Raw genomic sequence first — 24,983 nt, 5'->3', positions numbered from 1 at the left:
GGGTTCCTAAGTCTATAGTGTCAGACCGGGATCCTATCTTCCCTTCCAAATTTTAGGGTGGTTTGTAGGCTTTGGGGACTCAGTTGAAGTTCAGTACAGCTTTCCACCCTCAAACTGATGGACAGTCTGAGAGGACGATCCAGGTATTGGAGGATATGCTCAAAGCATATGTGATTGATTTTGAGGGTTCGTGGAGTAAGTATCTGCCGTTGATTGAATTTTCATATAACAATAGTTATCAATCAACGATTGGAGTGGTTCCCTATGAGATGTTATATGGGAGGAAGTGTAGATCACCCATTCATTGGGATGAGATGGGTGAGAGAAGATATTTGGGGCCAGATATGGTTCAGAAGACAAGTGAAGCCATAGAGAAGATCCGGGCTAGAATGCTCGCTTCTCAGAGTAGACAGAAAAGCTACGTTGATCCTAAGCGTAGGGACGTGGAGTTCCAGGTTGGGGACCACGTCTTTCTCCGAGTTTCACCACTGCGAGGGGTGAGGAGGTTTGGAAAGAAGGGCAAGCTAAACCCTAGATTCATTGGACCATTTAAGATCCTGGAGAGGGTTGGTCAGGTGGCTTATAGGTTAGCTTTGCCACCATCGTTGTCTGGAGTTCATGACGTATTCCATGTTTCCATGCTTCGGAAGTACGTCTCAGATGTGACTCATGTGTTGAGGTATGAATATTTGGAGTTACAGACAGATTTAGCTTATGAAGAACAATCAGTTCAGATCTTGGATCAAAAAGATAAAGTATTGCGAAATAAGACTATTCCTCTGGTTAAAGTGTTGTGGAGGAATAGTAAGGTCGAGGAGGTGACCTGTGAGCTTGAGACAGCGATGCGGGATCAGTATCCCGAGTTATTCAGGTAAATTTCGAGGACGAAATTCTCATTAGGAGGGGATAGTTGTAACGACCCAAATTCGCTAATAAGGCTTAAGGGCCTTGCTTAGTGTGCCTGGAGGGCATAATGGGAATTAAGTGTGATTTTAATGAGTAAAATGCATGATTATGATTTAAAGCATGTTATATGACTATTTGAATATTTGAGATGCATGACTATGTGTATTAGTATGCATGTAGGCCCTGATTAGGTTAGAAGGGCGTAATCGTAATTTTGGCCATTATGGGCATAACTGTATTGATACATGTGATAATTTTTGAGACCACATTATTATGTGGATGTATCTGTGATCTGTGACTCGAGACGATCCTAGTGAGCAAAGTAGCGAAAAAGTCATGGCGTGGATTTATACCCGGCTCGGGGTGAGCCTAGGGGTATAAATGGGAATTTAGTGAGTATATTGGAGTCCATTTTGACATCGAGGAATATTACTGGCGAATAATTAGGTATCGGGAATTAAGCGGTAAATATTAGAGACACTCGAGGAGTTAGCGGGAATTGGGATGAAATGACTAAAATGCCCTTAAGTGGACTAAAGGACTTGGAATTATAGGGGAGGGTATTGTAGTCATTTGGCAAATAGAGATAAGTAAAACTAAGGCTTTATGTTAGTGGAAGTTGTAGAAAAATATAGAAGTCTGAAAGAAAGGAAAGAAGGAAAAGAAAGAAAAGAGTAAAGGAAGGGAAAACAGAGTTGTATTCTCTAGGGTCGGTTTGTGGTTCTCTCATCACTTTTCTTGGGTTTTCTTGGGGCAAAGCTCAGAGGAGAGCTGTGTTAGGCTGAGCATCAAGAATCCTAAGCTAGGCTTGGAGAATTGGCAGAGGTTTAGCAAGAACACCCTAACATTTGAGGTAAGGTTTTGTAGTTTCCTCAGTTGCTGGTTTTGGTTTTTGAACTATGTGTATAAGTTGAGTTTGATGGGAACTTTAGGGAATTCAGGCCAAAGGGTGAGGAAGAGCAAGCTAAGGAGGAGTAGATGTTGTCTTGAAATCGAATTCCCATTAAAGGTATGAAGTTCTGAGCTTTAACTCTGATGTTTAACTGATTTCTGCTGGGTTTTGATGTCTAGAGGTGGCCATGGTGAATTTTGGGATTAGGGATGCATGTGATTGGGTTTTGAGTATTTGGGGTGCTTGGGATGATTGGAGTATGTTCATAAGGTTGTTTTTTAGTTTGGTGAAGGTTTGGAAAAGTTTTGGTTGAGTTTGGTTCGAGGAAATCGCAGGAAGGGAAATTGGGAGGCTGCCTGTCTGTGACTAGCGCTACAGCGCTAGCCCTTGGGCGCTGTAACACTAGGCCATGCATGCTGAGGGGATTTTGCTTCTGCTTGTAGCAGTGTAGCGCCCTCAAATGAGCGTTGTAGCGCTGCCTTGTTTTCAGAAGGGGATTTTAGGGTTGTTTGCAAGGGTTTTTGACCAAGGGTTTGGGGTTTGATTCCACCACCTTGTTTGGTGGAACTAGAACTTCCCGGGGGCTCGGGATTGGTCCCGAGACTAGGTTTTGGACTTAAGGGTTGATGATGACTTTGACCTATGGTTGTGTTTAGGTGAGCGCTAGGGCTCGAGAGGGATCGTGCTCAAGGAGTAAAGTGATCAAAGCTAGCAAATCGAAAGGTAAGAAAACTGCACCCGGTTATATATTTTTGTGATGGGACTAAGTGCTCCCGATATCTCTATTATGTCAATGATGGTATCATGCCATGGGACATGTGTTAGCGGCCTAAGAGTGCCGTACACAATATTTGTACACAGAGCGCGACTTGGCCACTGGTAGCCGAGGACAGCTTAATATTCACTGAGCTCGGTTTAAGCAGGCCGGAGTCAGTGGGATAACGGGGGGAGCGGCCTGAGGGCGCTAGCCCTAGGTATCATTTGTGAACTGTTATATGATATGAGTTAATATGTTAGTATGTTGAATACTTAATTATATTGTATGAGTATATGGTTAAGAATATATGATGCAATACGAGATATTGATTTTCTGCTGATTGCTTATGCTCTGTTGTTGTGTTTTCTTGCTGGGCCTTGGCTCACGGGTGCTACGTGGTGCAGGTAAAGGCAAGGGAAAGTTGGACTAATCTTGAGATGGAGAGCTGCGGGGTTGAATGTACATAGCCAGCTATTCGATCGCCGTGGTTGAGGAGTGGATCAGGACAGGGATTGCCTAACTGTCTGTTTTTCCTTAATATGGCTTGTTATTGTATTTAAACCTTATGACTTTTGTAAACGGTCTTTAAACTTAATATTTTGGGATCCCGTGTAAACAGGAAATGTCTCTTTATGAAAAATGTGGCTTTTGAGACCAAAACATTTTAACCCTAGTTCCTTTATAATTTCAATAACACGTTTTTAACTGAATGACTTGATTAGCAAGTCTAGCACTTTATAAACACACAACGTAGCGGTCTTGACTATCCAGGGCGTTACAATGTGATTATGATATAGTCTTATGCTTTTGATTTATGATGTATGTTGTTAGTAGATTTTCCTTGCTAGGCATTAGGGTCACTCCTTTTTTTTAGTGTGATGCAGGAAAGTGATTATGGAGGCGGAAGGATTCTTGGTAGCTTGGCTAATGTGTTAACGATGGATGGACTGAGTGGACTGCGTGTCGATCGAGGATGACGTTTATTTAGTCTTTTGAATTATGTTTCTTTTGTAATTCCGCATTTAGTTTTTGAGCAATTGATTTAAAGTTATGTTTTATGTTTTACAAACAATGGGTACCCATGCCATATTACATTTTAATTTATAATTTTATGTTATTGATACAAAAATTATTTTAGAGTTTTAATAAAGTTATGATTATTCTTATGTTTTCTCCAAAAGTAGTAGCTAAGTCTAGTAGTTTTTAATGGTCCAAAGTCTTAGAAATAGTTGGATCAATACAATATAGTTTTATGCTTATGATTTAGTGTGATGCAGGAAAATGATTATGGAAGGCGGAATGATTCTTGGCAATTTGACTTGTATGTTAAGGATGAATGGACTGCATGTCGATCGAGGATGACGTTATTTAGTCTTTTGAATTATGTTCTTCTATAATTCCGCACTTTGTTTTTAAACAATTGAATTAAAGTTTATGTTTTATGTTTTATAAACAATGGGATCCCATACCATATTTTATACTTTTATATTATCTTGTATTTGATACAATATATTGGGTTTTCAATAAAGTTATGTTATTTCTTATGTTTGTATCAAAATAGTAGTAGCTATGTCAAGTAGTTTTAATGGTCAAGGTCTTAGAAATAGTTGGGTTATTACAGTTGGTATCAGAGCAACAGTTCATATGCATGAAGTTCTCCTTGATCCACACGCTCAAGCTCTGAATCTAACCGCCAATGTAAGTGCTTATGTTATAGTTATTATGTTTATGTTATTAGCTAACGTTTTAGCCATATGTTTTCAGTTAAGAATGGATGGAGCCTTGACCTATGAAGATATCCAAGCCATTAAGGCATTAAAAAGACTTAAAGAGCTAGGGAATACAGTAGGAGTGTTAGAAAGAATCACTCGGATATTACTCTTATTCCACAAGGGGATAGTTCACCTCCAAACAACTAAACAAATCATGATGAGAGCTTCGGAGCAATATGTTTTAGTAATTAGAATTTTTAAAGATTATCCTTCTACAATTGCAACTTTAGAAGAAATATGGGAGACTATAAATGATGAAGATGAATTACTAGTAGCTATGAGATATAATTTTCTCATACTTAGGTTAACCTCTCCTTGATACACACACTCAAGCTCCGAATCTAACCGCCAATGTAAGTGCTTGTGTTATAGTTATTATGTTTATGTTATTAGTTAACATTTTAGCCCTTATGTTTTCAGTTAAGAATGGATGGAGCCTTGACCTATCAGGATATCTGAGCCATTAAGGCATTAAAAAGGATTAGAGAGCCAAGGAATACTGTAGGAGTGTTAGAAAGAATCACTCAGAGATTAATCTCATTCCACAAGGAGATAGTTCATCTTCAGACTACTAAGCAAATTAAGATGAGAACTACAGAACAACATATCCTAGTAATTAGGTTGTTTTAAGATTTTCCTTCTGTAATTTCAACATTAGAAGAAAAATGGGAGAATATAGATGATGATGATGATGATGATTTACTGGTAGCCATGAGATACTATTTTATCATACTTAGGTTCACCTCTAAGATGGAATTCCAATTCACTAATGAGCAAAAACATAGAATCTTTACGAATCTTCCCCGAGGAAATTTTGAGGCTCAAGATAATGATGATTATGAGGAGCTAGATGATGATATGTTAGATGAAGGGTCAGGTATAGAAGATCTTGATTTTTAGATTCACCCTACTTATGTTAGTTTAGTTTATTCCTTTATTTATTATCTTTATTTTTATGATTGTATTTAGTGAAACCCTTTTTCCAAATGAATATTATCATTATTTTTGAATGACATATATGAGTTTGATTTTTTTTTATAATCATAATAAATAATAAATTTAATATATAATGACCAAGTTCGGTGAGGGTGGATACAAATCAATGGACCAAGTTCTATATTGATAGTTTTGTGGTCCATAGTAGTGGGAGCGATTTTACTGATCACAGCCCTCCCTCAATATAGTTAACTTTGGCACATCGACGAGTTTCGAGCCTGAGAATTAAGTCATATAGGATGATTAGAAATAGACTTAGAGAATAATAAAGATGGCCTAACACACCCTAATAATAAAGAAGGCTTATATAATTTTCATGAGAAATCATAACTATTAGGTCCGAGTGATGTTTGCTTAGACTAAGTTTTGCCGTAGAGCCTATTAGGGTAAGTTCCAACATGTTTTTTTCAACTGTTAGAATTCCGCTGAAGATGTCGCTCAGAAGGTCTGCACACACCAATGCCAATGACAATGCCTCCAGCGTCGCTCAACAGACTAATGTAGCCCCTCCAGTTCGCAGAAGGGGAACGCGTGCTACCACTGCTACCGCTAACCAAAGTGCACTGTCGCCGCCGGTTGACAACACTGCAGAAATTGTCAGGCTACGATAACACGTGGAGGAATTATTGCAGCAACAGGGACAATAGGCCCAGCCGCAGCCACAGACTCAGACTCAGCCTCAACCGCAGCCTCAGCTAATGGCACCCCAACAAGTAGGTACTTATGGGGGATGGCCAATGGCGAATTATGTGCCCTACCCAGCTCAGTACATGGAGCCAATCTACAAGTGGTTTCGTAAGCAACACGCTCCAAACTTTGAAGGGACAACCGAACCCTTCAAGGTGGAAGAATGGCTCAGAAATGTAAAGCCAATCCTAGCGCACATGAACCTTGGCAACGCGGATCGCATATCCTGTGTTTCGTCTCTACTAAAGAAGGATGCTAGAATATGGTGGGACCTAGCACAACAGACTCACGATGTCACCACCATGACATGGACAAGATTTATTGAGTTGTTCCACAAGAAGTACTACAACTCGACAGTTATTGCTCCAAGGGTCGATGAGTTCACTAGTCTGAAGTAGGGCAACTTGACGGTAGAAGAGTATGCTCGGCAGTTTGACCGACTAGCCAAGTTTGCACCAGAGTTGGTTCCAACTGACTTTCTGAGGGTTACCAAGTTCATTGGAGGACTTAGACCAAAGATTGAGCTAGGGGTTAAGCTAGCAAGTCCTAGAACTACTTCTTGTGCCGATGTTCTAGTAACGACTATAGAAGTAGAAAGGCTTCAGGTAAATGTTAGTAAGGAGGAGGCCAGTAAGCCTGAGCCTAAGCAGCAGAGTCAACCTCAGAATGGTCGAAACAACCACCACAACATCCATCAGCCTAGAAACTATAATGGTCAGAAGAGAAGGCATCCTGACAATAAGCAATCCGACAATGATGAAAGATCATTGACGAACAAGGGAGGTCGTAGGTCGGGTTATGTAGAATACCCGCAGTGCTCTAAGTGTCAAAAGAAACATCCTGGTGAGTGTCATACAAACACCAAGGGATGCTACAATTGTGGTCAGGAAGGTCACCGAAAGAGAGAATGTCCCCAGCTTAAGCAAGAAGAGAAAAAGGACAACAAGATGGTTCCTGCCAGAGTCTTTGCCTTGACCCAGGGAGAAGCTGTAACGACCCGAATTTTCAAGACTCGATAATGCAGAAATATAAATGTTTTCATTTAACAAAATGTCTCAAAAACCCATAGAAAAAAAAACTTTTTAAAAAGTCGTATGGCCATACTTAACATTTAATTACAAACATGTTTTATAAAGATTAGAGTGAGCCTAGTTTAGGAAAATTACACAACATTTCCAAAAATAAAAAGGCTTCCCAAAAGGTCGGTCCACATGTACATTTGCAAGGAAGACTCCAGCGCTCACTGCTCTGCCTTGCCCTTGCACTTACCTACAACATGAAACAACTAGGTAAGCGAAAACGCTTAGTAAGATCAACTTTCAAACAAAGCATGTAGAGAATTAGGGTTCCGGACCCATCCGGACCCTAAACAATCAATTTCAAGAACGCTAAAGCATCCTGGCAAACTTATGGTCATGCCTGATAACCAATGATAAATTAATTCGTAACTAGATAAAAATCCTGCACTCAGAAAATCCCAGAACAAGCAGATATATTATATCACAACTATATCTTATCAACAATTATATCCCTGCACTCAGAAAATCCCAGAGCAAGCAGATATATTATATCACAACATAATTCGAGACCAACGCTCGACAATTTCTAACAATTCATGCGTAACGCGCCCTCCAACATAATTGCTAATCTGTAAAAGAGAACCGAGTCTCCACACTAAGATCTAGCCAATAAATATTCTCATCAAGGGTAACTATCGTGTTACCTAGGGCATCGCTACTTATCCAAGAGCGTAATCCAATTTACACGGTTTTACGGAGACTTCTATGTTAATCAGTGGTGCTGGTGAGCAGCTGCCCCTAGGGTGTTCAACCTCACTCTATCTTGGCAACCCCTAGTATCTCTAGGCACTCTCACGGAATGGCCAATATTCACGGCTGCTATCTGGGAATAACTTATCAGAGCACTTGCTCGGATTCTAACCGTCCAATGATTAAGTAAGCATGAGGGCCCCTAGGTCCCATTTATCTTGGCGCCCCTAGGTTTAACCAGCTTATCCTCATCTCATGGCCACTCGTCGCGGTAATGAACCGGACATAAATAAAATCAAGCAGTGTGACGGGGATCAACCGTCTAGGATATGACGGACTTCTACCGTTCATATTTTCTAAATCAGCACTCACTAGACTAACGTCTCTAAGCAACTTTCTATGACAGCCTATATATGTGCATGTATCCCTATACTAACATACAAGACAATAATCATTTCATGTTGCAGCCATACAATATAAGTTGACTTACTTGGAGTCCTTAGCGCTCAGCAAGTTTTCACCCTCCAACGTTCAGTCCAGTTACGCTTAGCCAATACTGTAGTTATCCATACAGTATACTCGGATTAATTATGGCACTAATAATTCATTATTATTATTTTGGGCAGTTTGGTCATTTTAATAAAAGTCATTTGTAAGGATTTATAATCCTTATTTGGTTTTAAACCTATTAAGGAAAGTTATACAAAATATTCGAGACTAAACCCTAAGTCTCGGGGAGACCTATCCTAAGGTCTCGATACCTAGGCTCGGGTATCACAATGGTATTTCCCCACAACCCGCTAAAAATCTTACTCTTTCAAGGTATCGCTATTAACCCGCACTTTCGACTAGTCGGTTAAAATATGTAAGATTTTAGCCGGTATTATATCCAGAAAATACAAATAAATTCCTTAATTATTTTTAAAGAAAATAAACTCTTTAAATTTTCCTTTTATTTTTCTTAAGGTTTTAATATCTAAAAACCGTTTTAAGAAAATTGCCTAATTTGTCTTAATTAGGAAAACCGTTATAAATTTCTCATCTTGACTAATTAATTTTCCAAAAGCAATTAATCAATTTTACTTACTAGAAAAATCATTCATTTAATTATTTTCTCAAAATATAGGGTTTTAAACCCTCTTTTAATTTATTAACTATTAATAAATTAAATCTCTTATTTTTAGAAAGAATAAAAACTCTTTAATAAAAATAATTCATTTAAACTCAAAGGGTAAATTTGAGTGAAAATATGATTTCAAGACTTATCATTTTATATCTTGAAATAAACAAAATTTTACTTTTTACCTTATGTTCCAAAATATCATTTTTACACTAAGTGTGAAAAACCTATTTTTCACATTTTTAACTACATACTTCGTTAGTTCATATCTTGAAATTTACTTACCCAATTGTTACCAAAATTTCCCAATTCCATTTTTGTTATGCCATTTAGGTCTTTGTAAAATCTTAGGTCAAAATGAGCATTTTTGATTGGTGAAATCATTTTCCAACAATGAGGTAAAAATTACCTTATTTTCAAGTCCTTATTTTTTCCAAACTTTGACAGTTAATAACTTTCAAACCGTTTAATATTTTCTTACCAAATTTTACAGTGGACTAATAGGTTATTCCAGAAATATGTCCACAAAATTTTAGAAAAAACTGGGTTCATTTTCCCTATACAGTGGCTGTCCAAACTTGGTTCCGAAAATAAGAATACGAAAAAACAGTTTTTTACCTCAACTTTGAAATAGCATAACTTACTCATTTCTAAACATTTTTTTGTGTTTCAAAAGCTCAATTTTATGTACTCAATCTCAACAACATCACAGTACAATTAAATTTTACAAAACCAATATACAGTGGCTGCTTGACCCCTTGGAAGTCACAGCTCAAAACATGTTTTGTTTTAGGGTATCCTACAAAACCCTTGGGGGTTTTGGTTCCCATTTTCAAAAATCAATACACATGCATCATAAAAATTATTAAACAACTACCATAACCTTATTACATCACCAACAAGAAACTTTAAGCATTAGATATACAAAATAATGCTTAAAACTAAAAACCCTACAACCAAAATCATCAAAAGTAAACTTTTTACCTCTTTGGTGTTCTTGCTTAAGGTTTGGACCTTCCTATTAGCTTTAGCTCCTCCAAAACCTTTCAAAAACCCTAACCAACTTCCCCCAACAACATAGTTAATTAGCTATTTGAAACTCTAAGCTTAAAACTTTACAAAAGCCTAGATTAGTGAAGGTTTACCTTAGGGAAAATACTTCCTAGACCAAGACTTAGCCTCCAAGTTTTCCTTGGTGTTCTTGAGGTTGAATATTGAGAGAACACTTTGAATGGTCTTAAAAAATCAGATGAGAGTGAATGAGAGAGGGAGAGTGGTCGGATTTGGGGAGGGATGGAAGAGTTATATACTATTTAATTTACCCTAAAAACACTCAAGTGTTTTACCCACTTGCTTTTATCCCTAACCTTTAATTAAATGGGATTCAAATCTTATAAAAGTGGGTTCACACAACTCTAAAAGACCACATGGCCGGCCACCCTTTGCCATATATGATCATTTCATTTTTTTTTTATTTTTTTAAAGGGTTAATAAATGTTTCATAAGAAGAAAAGTCCAAATTGACTTTTGACACCTTTTTCACTCTTATTAAGTTTTAATTACCAAACTTAACATTAATTAATTAAATTAAATGTCTCTCACATTTAATTTAATTAATCACATAATAAAATTTAACCTAAGGTCCATTCATGGAATAAAATTCCCCATTTCGGCAAAATTAGGCATTTAACACAAAATGCCTTAAAATTTCCATTTTCTTTTAGGTTTATTATTTTTGACCAAACTTTAACTTTTATGAATGTATTTTATGCCCAAAATATAATTGCCATGATTTTTCGTTTTATTTTCCGAGATTTTTACCCGATCAGGGTTTTTGTGTCGGTCCAGGACCGAAAGTCTTATCTTGACTTTTAAAATCACAAAATTCATATTTTGGCTAGCAATAACTCATGGAATACTTACAAACAAAATATAATATTATTTAAAATAATATTCTTAACCCGGGGGAAAAATCCCGACCCGAGTCGTTTAAAGGTACCCAAAAACGTAGGACGTTACAGAAGCTGAAGCTAGTAACAAAGTGGTCACAGGTCAGATTCCTATCCTCAACAATGCATGTTCAGTATTATTTTATTCAGGAGCCACTCACTCATATATCTCGTTAGGAATGATAGAGAAATTAGACAAACCTTTTCAAAGATTTAGAACTAGGTTTGTGACAGAATTGCCTTCGGGTGAAATAGTCCTATCATCACGGATAGTACGAGGTGTACCGATCAAAATTGAGGACTTAGAACTAGAAGGAGACCTGATAGAATTAGAGATCAAAGACTTCGATGTGATACTGGGCATGGATTGGCTAGCAAGTCATGGCGCAACCATCGACTGCAAATGCAAGAAACTGATGTTTGAGACTCCTGACGGTCAGAGACTATGCTTTATGGGAAAAGTTTTAGGACTACGTACGCTGCTTATTTCATCTATTAAGGCTCATAGGGTGATAGGGAAAGGATGTCATGCATTCTTCGCCAATGTCATGGATGTGGAAAAGGAAACATCATTAAAGTTTGGGGACATCTGCATTATAAAGGAATTTCCAGAAGTATTTCCTGACGACTTACCAGGGTTGCTGCCGACTCGAGAAACTGACTTCACAATCGAGCTAGTACCAGGCACCGAGCCTATCTCCAAGGCACCATATTAGATGGCACCTACTGAACTCAAGGAGTTAAAGACACAGCTACAAGAACTCTTAGACTTGGGTTTCATTAGACCGAGCCATTCTCCATGGGGAGCACCGGTTCTATTTGTGAAGAAGAAGGACGAAAGCATGCAGATGTGTATAGATTACCACGAGCTGAATAAGGTGAAAATTAAAAATAAGTGCCCACTACCTCGGATTGATGACTTTTTTTATCAACTCCGAGGCATGACCGTGTTTTCAAAGATTGATTTACAGTTCGGGTATCACCAGCTCAAGGTATGGGAAGAGGATATTCCAAAGACAGCTTCTAGAACCGTTATGGACATTACAAGTTTTTAGTTATGTTATTTGGTCTTACCAACACTCTAGCCGCATTTATGGATTTAATGAATAGGGTCTTCAAGGATTACTTGGACAGATTCGTCGTAGTATTTATCGACGATATCCTAGTGTATTCCAAGGAAGAAGTCGAGCACGGGGAACATTTATGGTTGACCTTGTTGCAATTAAAAGTGCATCAACTTTACGCCAAGTTCAAGAAGTGCAAATTTTGGATTTTGCAAGTAGTGCTCCTCGGCCACATAGTATCCAAGAAAGGAGTTGCAGTAGACCCATCTAAGGTAGAGGCTTGGCCAAGACCTAAGAACGCGTCAGAAGTAAGAAGTTTTCTGGGACTTGCAGGTTATTATTGGTGGTTTTTAGAGGGCTTTTCTATGATAGCCACTCCGCTCACCAACCTGACCTGGAAGCAACAAAGGTTCAACTGGACGGATAAGTGTGAAGAAAGTTTTGAGTTGCTTAAGGATAAACTATGCTCAGCACCAGTACTTTGTGTACCGACACCCAACGACAAGTTTGTAGTCTACTGTGATGCGTCGAAGCAAGGTTTGGGTTATGTGCTGATGCAGAATGACAAGGTGATAGCCTATGCCTCAAGGAAAATGAAGGAATATGAGCAATGTTATCCAAGACATGATACAGAGTTGGCATTGGTGGTCTTTGCATTGAAAATCTGGCACCATTATCTTTATGGAGAATGGTGTGAGATTTATACGTACCACAAAAGCTTAAAGTATTTCTTCACATAGAAGGATCTCAACATGAGGCAGCGCAGATGGTTAGAATTAGTAAAGGATCATGACTGCAAAATCCTATACCACCTGGGAAAAGAAAATGTAGTTACTGATGCGCTAAGTAGAAAAAGTTATGGAAGTTTAGCAGCATTAGTCGGAATAGAAAAGTCGCTACAGCAAGAGCTGATCAATGCCAAAATAGAAGTAGTCATTGGTAAACTGGCTAACTTTTCCATCCAGTCATGTCTGTTAGAAGATATACGGATCAGACAAGGGCATGATGACATATTAGTAGCACATATGGATGCAGTTAAAGAAGGCAAGGCCACAAATTTCTCGATCTCAGGACAGGGATTTTTGAGATATAAGGATCTGGTATGCGTGCCGAATGATCAAGGGATTAAGATGAAGTTTTTATAAGAAGCGCACAATACCCCATACTCAGTTCACCCGGGGTCGACTAAGATGACTCACGATCTTAAGGCGTTGTATTGGTGGCCAGGAATGAAGAAGGATGTAGCGGAATATGTGTCTAAATTCTTAGTATGCCAGCAAGTGAAAGCAGAACATTAGCGACCTGTAGGCTTATTGCAACTGCTTAGTATTCCAGAATTGAAGTGGGAAGACATTTCCATGGATTTTGTTACAGGACTACCACGAAAAAATAAGCAGCACGACTCGGCTTGGGTAGTAGTAGATAGACTAACCAAGTCAGCTCACTTCCTGCCTGTCAAGACTACGTACACAGTGGATCAGTATGCAGACGTTTATATCCGAGAAATAGTAAGACTGCATTGAATCCCTAAGACCATAGTATCTGATAGAGGATCAGTGTTTACATTGAGATTTTGGGGAAGCTTGCAGTAAGCCATAGGTACATGGATAAGTCTTAGCACGACATTTCATCCACAGACCGATGGTCAGTTCGAGCGTACCATAAAGATTTTAGAAGATATGTTGCGCACTTTTGTACTTGATTTTGGAGGATCATGGAGTAAGTATTTGCCATTGATAGAATTCTCCTACAACAATAACTACCAGTCAACGATCGGGATGGCACCCTATGAGTTACTTTATGGAGGGAATTATCGATTGCCGTTACATTGGGATGAGGTAGGAGAAAGGCAACTTCTTGGACCCGAAGCTGTTAGAGAGGCTCAGGATGTTGTAGTGCTGATTAGAAAGCGTATGCTGGCTGCTCAGAGCCGACATAAAGTTATGCAGATGCCAAGCGGCGTGATGTGGAATTCAAAGTCGGAGATCAAGTCTTCTTAAAGATATCTCCTATGAAGGGTGTGAAGCAGTTTGGGAAGAAAGGAAAGCTTAGTCCCCGGTTTATAAGTCCTTTTGTGTAACGCCCTGGTTACCCCAGAACAGTTACGGTGAATGGTGAACCAAAAATTTGACCCGCTACCCGAGTCCTTTGGTTAAAAACGTGTTCTAAGTGTTATTAACAGGCTAAGGTGAAAAATCAATAAAAAGGAAAGGATATGTTTTATTTAATACATAAAACTGTTCATGGGCCCATAAAAACATTTACAAGTTATTTACAACTCAAAGAGGTCATTACAATTTCAAAATTACTAACGCGTTGACCTAAGCGGCAAAAATTGGGTAAACCCCCTAATTCCTCTGAGAACTCCTTGGCCGTGGTGGTCAAGCGGCCGCATATGTACACATCACCACCTAAGCTCTCCACTCAAGGCTGGGTGAGCTTCTCTTTTCCTTTACCTGCACCACATAGCACCCATGAGCCAAGGCCCAGGAAGAAAACACAATAAAGCATGATATAATATCATCAATGATCATAATAATCATACAGGACTATCAGTCCAAACAAATAGGTGACAGTGGCAAAAGTCACTAAGTTGGGTCTAGCTCCCTTAAGCCTTGTCACGATAAGGTCACTGGGGCTTAATAGATAAGTAAAATTTTATTAGTTCGAACATGATAGGTGCATGGTGACTAGCACCAACATAACCTTCCTCATGACCATAGAGTCATAACCCTAAAACATCGTTCCTTAGCCATGTGACAAACAGTCACCTGGGCCTTAGGCCCTGGCTCAAGTAACTAGTCTTAGACTAGACAAGCGCTTATTAGTTCATCGACCTTAGGGTCGGTCCAACGTTAATGCCTTAAAACCATTCAAAGCTTATATCGATTAGATCTAATCTTCATTTGGCCCTGCGTTCATGACGCTATGCCATTTCTGATTCTTAGGTCAGTCTCCCTGACTAGTCAGTACCATATACAAGAAAACAACATTCACTAGCATTTAATATGCAATCCATGTCCACATTTATCAATCAACATGCCTCAATAACAATCACGCATGTCATACATACACAGGGTGCAGCTTTCTTACCTCGGGTTCGAGCAAGAAATATAATAAGAATGACCCTTGAGAACGATCAACCTTTTTGTTCCTTAACGGTCACCTGTTCATAACCAATTATGGGATTCCATCAATAAATTGAGTAATTAAATGTTTCCGTACCAAGACCTAGCCTCCGAGACATCGAATCCCACTAAACCGGGTAGTAGGATCGATCCCGAGGCCTAAGGTTTGCATCCCTAGGTCAAAAACACATTTTTGGCCAAAATGACTTTCAACCGCCGTAGCCCTTCCCCAAGCGCCGCAGCCCTTCCCCAAAACAGAAACAATCCCCTCACGCCCCTGCCTCAAGCGCCGCGGCCCTTTGGCCCCATCAGCATCACCTTCTTCTTCAACAAGCTTGGGTCATGGCGCTCTAGAACAGAGCCGCGGCCCCTTCCAAAATTCACCCAGAACCTCTGTTTTTCCCCCTTCAAACATATTTAAAATCCTTACAAAAACTCTCCCAATATCACCAAGTAATGCCACCAATTATCACCACAACTTATCCACCATATAACCATCAAAACCCAAGCTTTACACCAATGAAAACTTCCTCAAATTCCCCATTCAATTATCAAAACTTCAAACTTTAAAACCAGTACAAAAACAGGGCAAAACACTTCAAAATGGAACTAGAACCTTACCTTAAGATTGAATTAAAACCTCTTCAATGGATGAACTATAGTCCTAAGCTCCAAACTTTGATTCCCTAGCTTAGTTCTTCAAATTGAGATCAAAAACTCCAAAGGAGAATGAAGGGGAAAGGATGAACGTGAGGGAAGTGGCAAAGCTCTGTTTTGGTTCTGTTTTCTACAGCCTAAAGGGTTTATATCTATCCTAGGGGTAAAAAGACCATTATACCCCTAGGTCAAATAAGGGTTTCTAAAAGCTCCTAAGGGCAAAATTGTCCTTTCCAACCTATCTCGTTAATCATAATTAACGCTCTCCGATTCCCGCTATTCTCGATAATCCCAAACATCAATAATTTATATCCCGTTACCCTGTAATTCTCTGTAATGCTCTAATCATTAAAATCACCCTGAGACTCATCCCGAGCCTCGAACTTAAACCTGTTATGACTAGACTGATAGTTTGTACTCAAGATCGTCTCATGCCGAATGGCTCGAACAAATCCACATTATAATGTGGCCTTATCAATTACTCACAAACATGCATCCAAAATACACAATTACGCCCTCAATGGGCCAAATTACCAAAATGCCCCTGTTATGAAATGTGGACCCACATGCATGCATTTAACATCATATTATAATATAATTCACATATACATGCATATATTCATTTAATGGCATAATTAAACAAGTATGGCCCCTCCCAGCATACTAATCCCGTCATTAAACCATATTGGAGAATTCAGGGCATTACATTTTGAGATATTGGACAAGGTGGCAACAGTTGCAAATAGATTAGGCCTACTGCTAGCTCTAGTAGATAGCCACAATGTCTTTCATATCTTGATGCTGCGTAGATATGTGTCAAATCCATCTCACTTCCTCAAGTACGATACGATTGCACTCTAGAAAGACTTGAGTTATGGGGAGTGACCGAGTGGCATCCTAGATAAGGGGATGAAGGAATTATGGTCTAAGAGTATACCAATAGTCAAGGTCCTATGGAGTAATAGTTCTGAACGGGAGGCAAAGTGGAAGTTGGAGGAGGACATATTAGCACGATATCCGGAATTGTTTGGTAAGTAAATTTCGGGGACCAAATACTTTTAAGTAGGGGAGAATTGTAGTGTCCCAGAATATTTACTTAGCTAGCTAGATAGTAGTATTAGGTAGTATTAGTTAGTAGTATGTTAGTTATCGTGGATTTTGGTTCAAACCGGGACTTAGTTGGAAACTCATAGCAACATTTGTGGATTTTATAAGTTTAACCTATAGTTTCGGAATATTAATTATAACATAAGGTTTGATTAATATTGCTGGTCATAGATATATATTTATAATAACCTAAGGTTTAGATAGAGCCAATAAGAGCATGACACTTGTCATAATCATGATTATTAAGGAATTAAGTATTTTTTATGAATAGTTTTAATAAAAGAAAGATCTAGATGCTAGAACCTTCCAGCAGCTGTTAGAATCGTATGATGACTCAATCAAAGTTGTTTATCCAATTCAAATTATGCTGAAAAAATGCAAATACGTGTTTGATATATCAACGTATGCTGATATATCGCAGCTTTGGGGCCGATATATCGCCTACGGAAGATACGGAAAAACGTCGACTTTGCACGAACGATCAAACGTGGCTCGGGAATATAGGGGGTGGCAATATATCGCCCATGGGGAGGGGTGGGGGGCGATATATCAACTCCAAGATGGTTTTTTTTTTAAGTTTGGTTTTTAATTTTGAAAATTACCCTTAACCACTTAGACCTGCCTTTGAACGATTTTGACCGAGTTCTGGGCGTTAGTTGAACGAAAATTCAAAAAAAGGGATTTTCATTTTATATTCATTTATTTATTCAAATTAAAAGGGGTTAGTTTCACTCCTTGAACTCTATTAGTAGGACCTAGTACTCAGCCATTTTCTTCATTCTTCAAGCACTTGATCAGAGCCTCCATTGAGTTGTCTCATCCTTTGTTCATGAAGACTTTGAATCCATATCCAATTCATGTAGAGCATATCCAAATAGAACTTTCTTTGATCCCTCATGGTTATGTGTTAAACACAAGTAAAAGATTGAAGTAGTGATTTGAAGGTTGTAGAAGATGAGCAATTTTCCCTCATTGTTGATTATGCAAAACATAAAAGGAAATGAATTAGAGATATAGATTTTGATTGTTGGGAAGTTATGACTTTACACTTTCTAACTCAACAATGAATAATGAGAATAATTATATATTACAAACCCTAGATGCTAATCAAGAGTCAAATTCAAAGTATGAATGCAAATCTTGATTATAAAGGATTATGTGATTAAATGATTATAAGATGAACTTAGAAATATTTAATCATCAATACTAACAATGCAAACACAATAGAATATTACAAATACAAAGTTAGGGTTTAGAGATATATAACTTTTTGTTTTGAGAAACTTGAGTTTTCAACATAGGGAACATCTAAGGCTTATACACAATAAGAATATTCCTGTCCAAAATCTTTATTCCAAACCCTCCCTTTGTTGCTCAAAGCTTCTTCAAAAGTAGAATGAGATTTGGGATTGAACAAGCCTTTGAAACTCACCAATTCAAGCAATGTGGAGTATGTGAAATTATGGTTATGTGTTGAGTATGTGTATATGATAACTGTTTGGCATGCTTATGTTTATAAATGCATGTATACGTTACGAAAATGCATGCTTATGATATGTTGAAAATGCATGCTTACGTTATACGATACTTGTCCAACTCAACTTGGACTACGTTTTCTTTTCATGAGTTATGATTTATGTTATATTATTTTTATTGTTATTGATTTAATTTCCCAGTTAAGGTTTTGGGGTTGTGTCCTACACAACTCTTCTTGCTGGGCTTTGGCTCATGGGTACTCTGTGCTGCAGGTAAGTACAAAGATGTGGTTACTACGCAATAAGTTGGAGTGCTTTGGCGGAGGGCGTACATGTCAAGGATTTAACAATCATAGGGGATCGAGCCTACATTGGAAATTTACTAAGTTTTTTTTAATGATGTTTTAGTTTTATGGATTGGATTTTAAGTTGTTTATTTATTTTATTTATGAAATCTACGAAACTCCGGAGTTTCATTCTTTTAAACGTTTGAGTTTTTTTATGATCGATTTTATATATAAAAGAGTACTTTTATTTTAAAAGTTAATTACTGTTATGGTCAAATTAACGCTTCAAGAAATTGGGGCGTTATAGAAGAGGTTTCTATCGTCACTTTTAAAATGGAAGACCTTGGAGTGGTCGATACAATGCTAGGTATCAAAGTTTGAAGAAATGTGGATGTATATCTCACTCAACCATGGTGTCTGAGTTTGTAGCTATAATGGCGACCGACAAAGAAGGAAATTGGCTAAGAGATCTCATGTTGGAGGTACCGAAAATCGCGATTGATATATCAACAATTTTGATACATTTTGATAATCATGCTACTTCGATTAGAGATTACAAAAAAAATATACAATGGGGATTCTAGACATATAAGTCTATGATGTATCGCCTGCATGGGGTTTTCAGTCCTCAGCGATGCGTCACCTCCTAAAGGCGACACAACGCAGGCCAACTTGACTTGGTGCCCCAAAACTTGCCCCAAAACATCTCCAAATGCCTGCAAACTTTGTGGGTACACTTATATACTCCAAAGAAACAATTTGGACCCAAAAGGATAATTTATAGATGCCTATACCAAAAGAAAACTCGCTCATGTTGACCTTAGTGAAATCGTTATGGTTTTTGCACCTCTTCGTGCCTAACCAATTTCATTAGGTGTTTAACCAATCATAACATCCTCCACTTGGTTAAATACATCTTCTTCCTCTTGCCTAAATGATATTAGAGCATAAAATAAATTACCTTTTGGGTTTGAACTCATTCTTATTAGCCAATTCTCTCACGTAGTCATGCCTTAGACTTATATGTCTAGATTTCCCATTGTATATTTTGTTGTAAGCTCTAATCAAAGAAGCATGATTATCACAAATGTATCAAAATTGTCGATACATCAACCGCAGTTTACGGTATCTCCAACACGAGTTATCTGAGCCAATTGGATTCTTTGTCGGTTGTCGTTAGAGCTACAAACTTGAACTCCATGGTTTAGTGACATTTACATCCACATTTCATCAAACATTGATAACTAGTATGGTATCGACCACTCCAAGGTCTTCCATTTTGAAAGTGACGATAGAAAACTGTTCATTTCTAATGTCTTTCATGTCATTACTTTATATCAACATATCATCAACATATAGACACACCAAAATGGCATAGTAACAAAATTAATAGAATATAAGCACTTTTCCGCATTGTAGTGTCTAAACCCATCCAAAATAATGGTCTCATAAAACTTCTCGTGACAATGTTTTGGCGCTTGCTTTAAACCATATAATGAGTTAACATGCTTACACACCTTATGTTCATTTCCCCTTAGAACAAACCCTTCCAGTTGTTCCATATAAACCTCCTCATCGAGGTTACCATTTATGTTGTGTATTGAAGATAAGGCAAACAACAATCTTATTGATGTTGTTCTTGCTACCGGTGCATAGGTATCAAAATAATATATGCCTTCATTTTGCCTAAACTGTTTGGCCACCTACCTTTCCTTAAAGGCTTGAGTTATCCGATTAGTGTGATATTTTCTTTGCCACATACAACCTATATGGATTTTATCCATGTGGTAGATCAATAATCTCCCAAGTATGGTTAGACATAATTGACTATATCTCATCATTTATTGCCTCTTTCAAAAAGGTAGAGAGTCCCTTGAGGACATAGCTTCTGGGAAATTTTTAGGATCATCCTCCACTTGAAGTACCATTGGATACTTCAAAGTATCTCCCTTGTGATTTCGCTCTACTAGGTAAAGAGTCTCCACTTGAGAGTTTTCATTTTGTGATCCACTATCTTTAAGCATTTGGATTCTTCTAAGCAATTTTGGTTCCTCTACAACCCTTGTAGGTAACTCCTCTTGAGTTCATTCTAATGAGATTGGTTCTTGAGGCTTATTGTCTCTAAATACTGGATTCTCAAAGAACTCAACTTCTCTTGATTCAATTAACACATTAGACTCCAAGTCTAATAGCCTATAGGCCTTGCTCTTTGAGGAATATCCTACAAATGCACATTTAATGGCCCTTGGACCCAGCTTGGTACTTTTAGGCTCCGTGCTCTTACAATAGGCAATGCACCCCCACACTTTGAGATACCCTACGTTAGGCCTCTTTCCTTTCCATATCTCATATGGTGAAATTTGATTCTTCTTTAGAGGAATCCGGCTTATAATGATAAGCAGATAGCAAGGCTTTTCCCCATAATTCAAAACTCAAATTAGCATGTAATGGCATAACATTTATCATTTCAACATATGTTTTATTCCGCTATACCATTTTACTGGGGAGTTTAAGGGGATATACATTCATATATTATACCATGCATCTCACAAAACACGTTGAATTCATTGGAAAAGTATGCACTGCCCCTATGACTTATAATTACATTGATTTTCTTTTCCAATTGATTTTCAACTTCAGCTTTATAAATGTTAAACATGCTAAAGGCCTCATCAATAAAGGTAATAAAGTACCTATATCAAACCCTAGTAATTATTCCATTCAATTCACATAAATCACTATGTATCAAATCTAACAAGTTAGTTTCTCTTTCAACACTTGGAAAATGTTTCTTTACCATCTTAGATTTAATACATTACTCACATTTATCATGCTCAACATCATTGCCTACCGTTAATCACATTTGATAACTCTTTTAATTGTACTATATCCTATATGAGCATGTTTATTATGCCACAAGGTAATAGAATCAGAGCCAAAAATATAAAAGGATGATGTGGATGCATTACTATCAAAACAAGTCCTTGTTATACAATTATATCATCACATCACATACATACCCTATCCCTGATAAAGGAGTTCCCCTTGGACAAGATTAGCTTGACAAACTCAAACACAACTTTGATGCCTAGTTTGCTCAACAAGTTCCCACTCACAAGATTCCTACTCCTATCTTAAACATACAACACATTGGTCAAAAGAACCTTCTTTCCAGATGAGAACTAGATATCAACATTCCCCTTGCCCAACACCTTGGTTCTATGCTCATTTTCCATTTTATTTCATGGCCATCCTTAGACTCTTGAAAGGTTTTGAAGACATCTTTATCATAAGTTACATGTGTTGGGGTTTTATGTCCTTTGTAAGACCAATTTTCTATGTAACCTCATTTCATCATCAATAAAGAATATAAATCAATTTTGACTTGTTAATCAGATTGCTCACTTGTTTATTTATATGAATATTTGTTTAATATAACCATCTACTAAATCTGAACATATGGATAATCATAGTTATAGTGACTTGGTCACTCCTAAGATTAAGTTAGTGCACGGGATTTACACTGAATTGTTAATCTACGATATGATCTACTTACAGAATTTGGTGTGATGTCCTATCTAGGACATTAACCATGTAGATAAGATCTGATATATTTTACATCGGACTAGACCGATATTGATTATAGTTAGATAAGTAAAGAATCGTTATCATCTAATCCAATCATATCATAAAGTTGATCATAGGTTAATTCAATCCCAATTCTGAGTGATTATATTCTACTGATTATATTATTCATGACCTTAGATTTTTTTGTTACCATCTTACATATTGAGTTTGTAGTATAATTGAGTGGGAGTGTTTATCATAGATGTGAAATCTATAGCTTCTGTCTAAGAAGTGAAATGATGATTTCCTTATAGCTTAGTTTAAACGTTAAATGATAGAGATCTCATTTATGTTATTAAGTTGATGGAAATATCATTTACAAGGAACTTAGTGCTATTTAAGGATAAAATACAAATGAGGGGTAAAAAGGTAATTAACATCCTTCTAATTAGTAGATCATCCATAGATTGTTGAATGACGGCAATGGTTGTAACAATGGATAACATATTCACATTTGGTGTAAAGTGTTCTATGAATTCAAGAGTGCAATTACGAGTTTATAATGGAGTCATAAGGAATTAATAAGGTTAGTGAAATTATTCGAAAATAAATTCACGGTAACTTATTGGAGCTGGATTTCATGGATCCAATGTCCCGCCATCACCTTTGAATAAATAACATAGAATGTCTCAATTAATTGATTCAATTATCAATTTAGAATATCGAATTGACTAGGTCAATTTTGTGATATTTACATGAATTATGAATTGGAGAAAAGAAGAAAGGAACTGTGAAATATTGGGCATATTTATTAATATTGACAAATTGATATTAATATTAATAAATAATATTAAATAAACTTTCAAATATAAATAGTTAATTTGAATAATGATTTAATTATTTAATTAATCAATTATAAAATGTAAATAAAGTCCTATCATGGCTGGCCCACACCATGTGGGTTGGGCTACTGCTCGCGTTTTAGCAAACGACGCTTTATGTCTAGTTTTGCAACAATACAAGAGCAATAGCTAATTTGAAGGAACCTCGAAACCAAAAGAGGAGTAAGCATATAGTGAGGAAATACCATATTAGTTGGGAATATTTGGCGAGAGGAGATATGAAGATCATGAAGATAGCATCTGAAGACAATCTTGTGGATCCTTTTATGAATACATTGCCATAGACTACTTTTGATAAGCATATTAGGGAAATGGGCTTACTAGAAATTTCACATTTTTTTAAAAGCAATGCAAGTGGGAGTTTGTTGGAATTTTATGCTATAAGTAAAACCAATTTTCTATGTAACATCATTTCATTATCAATAGAGAATTGAAATCAATTTTGACTTGTCAATCACATTGCTCACTTGTTTAATTACATGATTATTTATTTAATATAAACATCTATTAAATTATGAACATATGGATAATCACAGTTATAGTGACTTGGTCACATTGGATTATAATTATGGTTATGTGTTCTAAAGCATTAGCCCTAAGAATAATTTAGTGCACATGGTTTACACTGACTTGCTAATCTAAAGACCTCATCCTTATTCTTAAGCAAGTACACATATGTGAATCTAGAACAATCATCAATAAAGGTAATTAAGTACCTATATCCACCCCTAGTAATTATTCCATTCAATTGACATTAACCACTATGTATCAAATCTAACTAATTAGTTTATCTTTCAACACTTGGAAAATGTTTCTTTACCATCTTAGATTTAATACATAACTCACATTTATCATGCTCAACATCATTGCATACAATTAATCCACATTTGATAACTCTCTTAATTGCACTGTATCTTATCTGAGAAACTCTATTATGCCACAAAGTAATAGAATCAAAGCCAAGCATATAAGAGAAAGATGTTCATGCATTACTTTCAATACTAGACTCTTTGGAACACAAATTTATCATCCCATCACATGCATACCCTTTCTTCACAAAGTAGTTCCCATTGGATAAGGTTAGCTTGTCGGACTCAAACACAACTTTGATGCCCGGTTTGCTCAACAAGTCCCCATTCACAAGATTCCTACTCTTATCAGGATCATAAAACATTGGTCAAAATAACCTCCTTTCTGGATGTGAAGTAGAGATCAACATTTCCATTGCCCAACACCTTGGTTTTATGCTCATTGCCCATTTGGATCTCATGGTCATCCTTAGACTCTGAAAAGGTTTTGAAGACCTCTCTATCAAAAGTTATATGAATGGTGGCACAAATACATACAACCATATCCTTGCTCTTTACCTTAGATGGCATTCATCTCACTCAATAAGGCAACCAAATCCTCTTCGGGTGTGTTTATCCATTGTTGTTGGACTTTCAGAACTTGCATTCTCTAGCCATGTGACCACTCTTGCCACATATAAAACAAGGGCCTCTCACACCTTTGAATTGCCCTTCATTCTTCTTAGGGGCTAGATATGAATCATTCTTTGATTGGGGTTTCTTGTCGGTCTTTCCCTTTGATTGAGAGCTCTTCTAGATGGTGTTAGCCTTGGAGGTGCTAATGTTGGACTCATCCATACACTTGTCTCTAGAACGAGACTCCTCTTCAATACTTAGGTGCTTCAGAATCTCCTCCAAGGATATCTCTTCATTCTTATGGAGAATCTTCTATCTATAGCCCCTCCAAGGTGGAGGTAAGTTGGCTATGATCTCACCCACAATGAAGGATTTTGAAAATTTTATCTTTAGGGTAGATAATTTATTCACAATAACTTGTTACTAATGTACTTGGGGGAGTAAGTGTTTTCCATCAAAGAATTGAAATTTCATGTATTGAGTTAAAAGAAATTTTTGGATACCTTTTTCTTCAGTTTTGTACT

At 37.2% G+C, this 24,983-nt stretch overlaps 1 long non-coding RNA gene across 1 annotated transcript; it reads right to left on the bottom strand.

The window, feature by feature from the left end:
• Nucleotides 1–7,076: 7,076 nt before the first annotated feature.
• Nucleotides 7,077–8,337, bottom strand: LOC133833831 (uncharacterized). Its single transcript, XR_009893157.1, has 2 exons — nt 8,270–8,337; nt 7,077–7,279 (listed from the first exon to the last, which is right to left on the bottom strand). It is a non-coding gene; the product is annotated as an uncharacterized LOC133833831 (long non-coding RNA).
• Nucleotides 8,338–24,983: the final 16,646 nt, after the last annotated feature.

The sequence above is a fragment of the Humulus lupulus genome, chromosome 5 (assembly GCF_963169125.1).
Source record: "Humulus lupulus chromosome 5, drHumLupu1.1, whole genome shotgun sequence".
In the NCBI taxonomy this organism is placed as follows: domain Eukaryota; kingdom Viridiplantae; phylum Streptophyta; class Magnoliopsida; order Rosales; family Cannabaceae; genus Humulus; species Humulus lupulus.
Note: the sequence above shows the minus strand (reverse complement) of the source record. Positions and strands in the feature narration are given on the sequence as shown.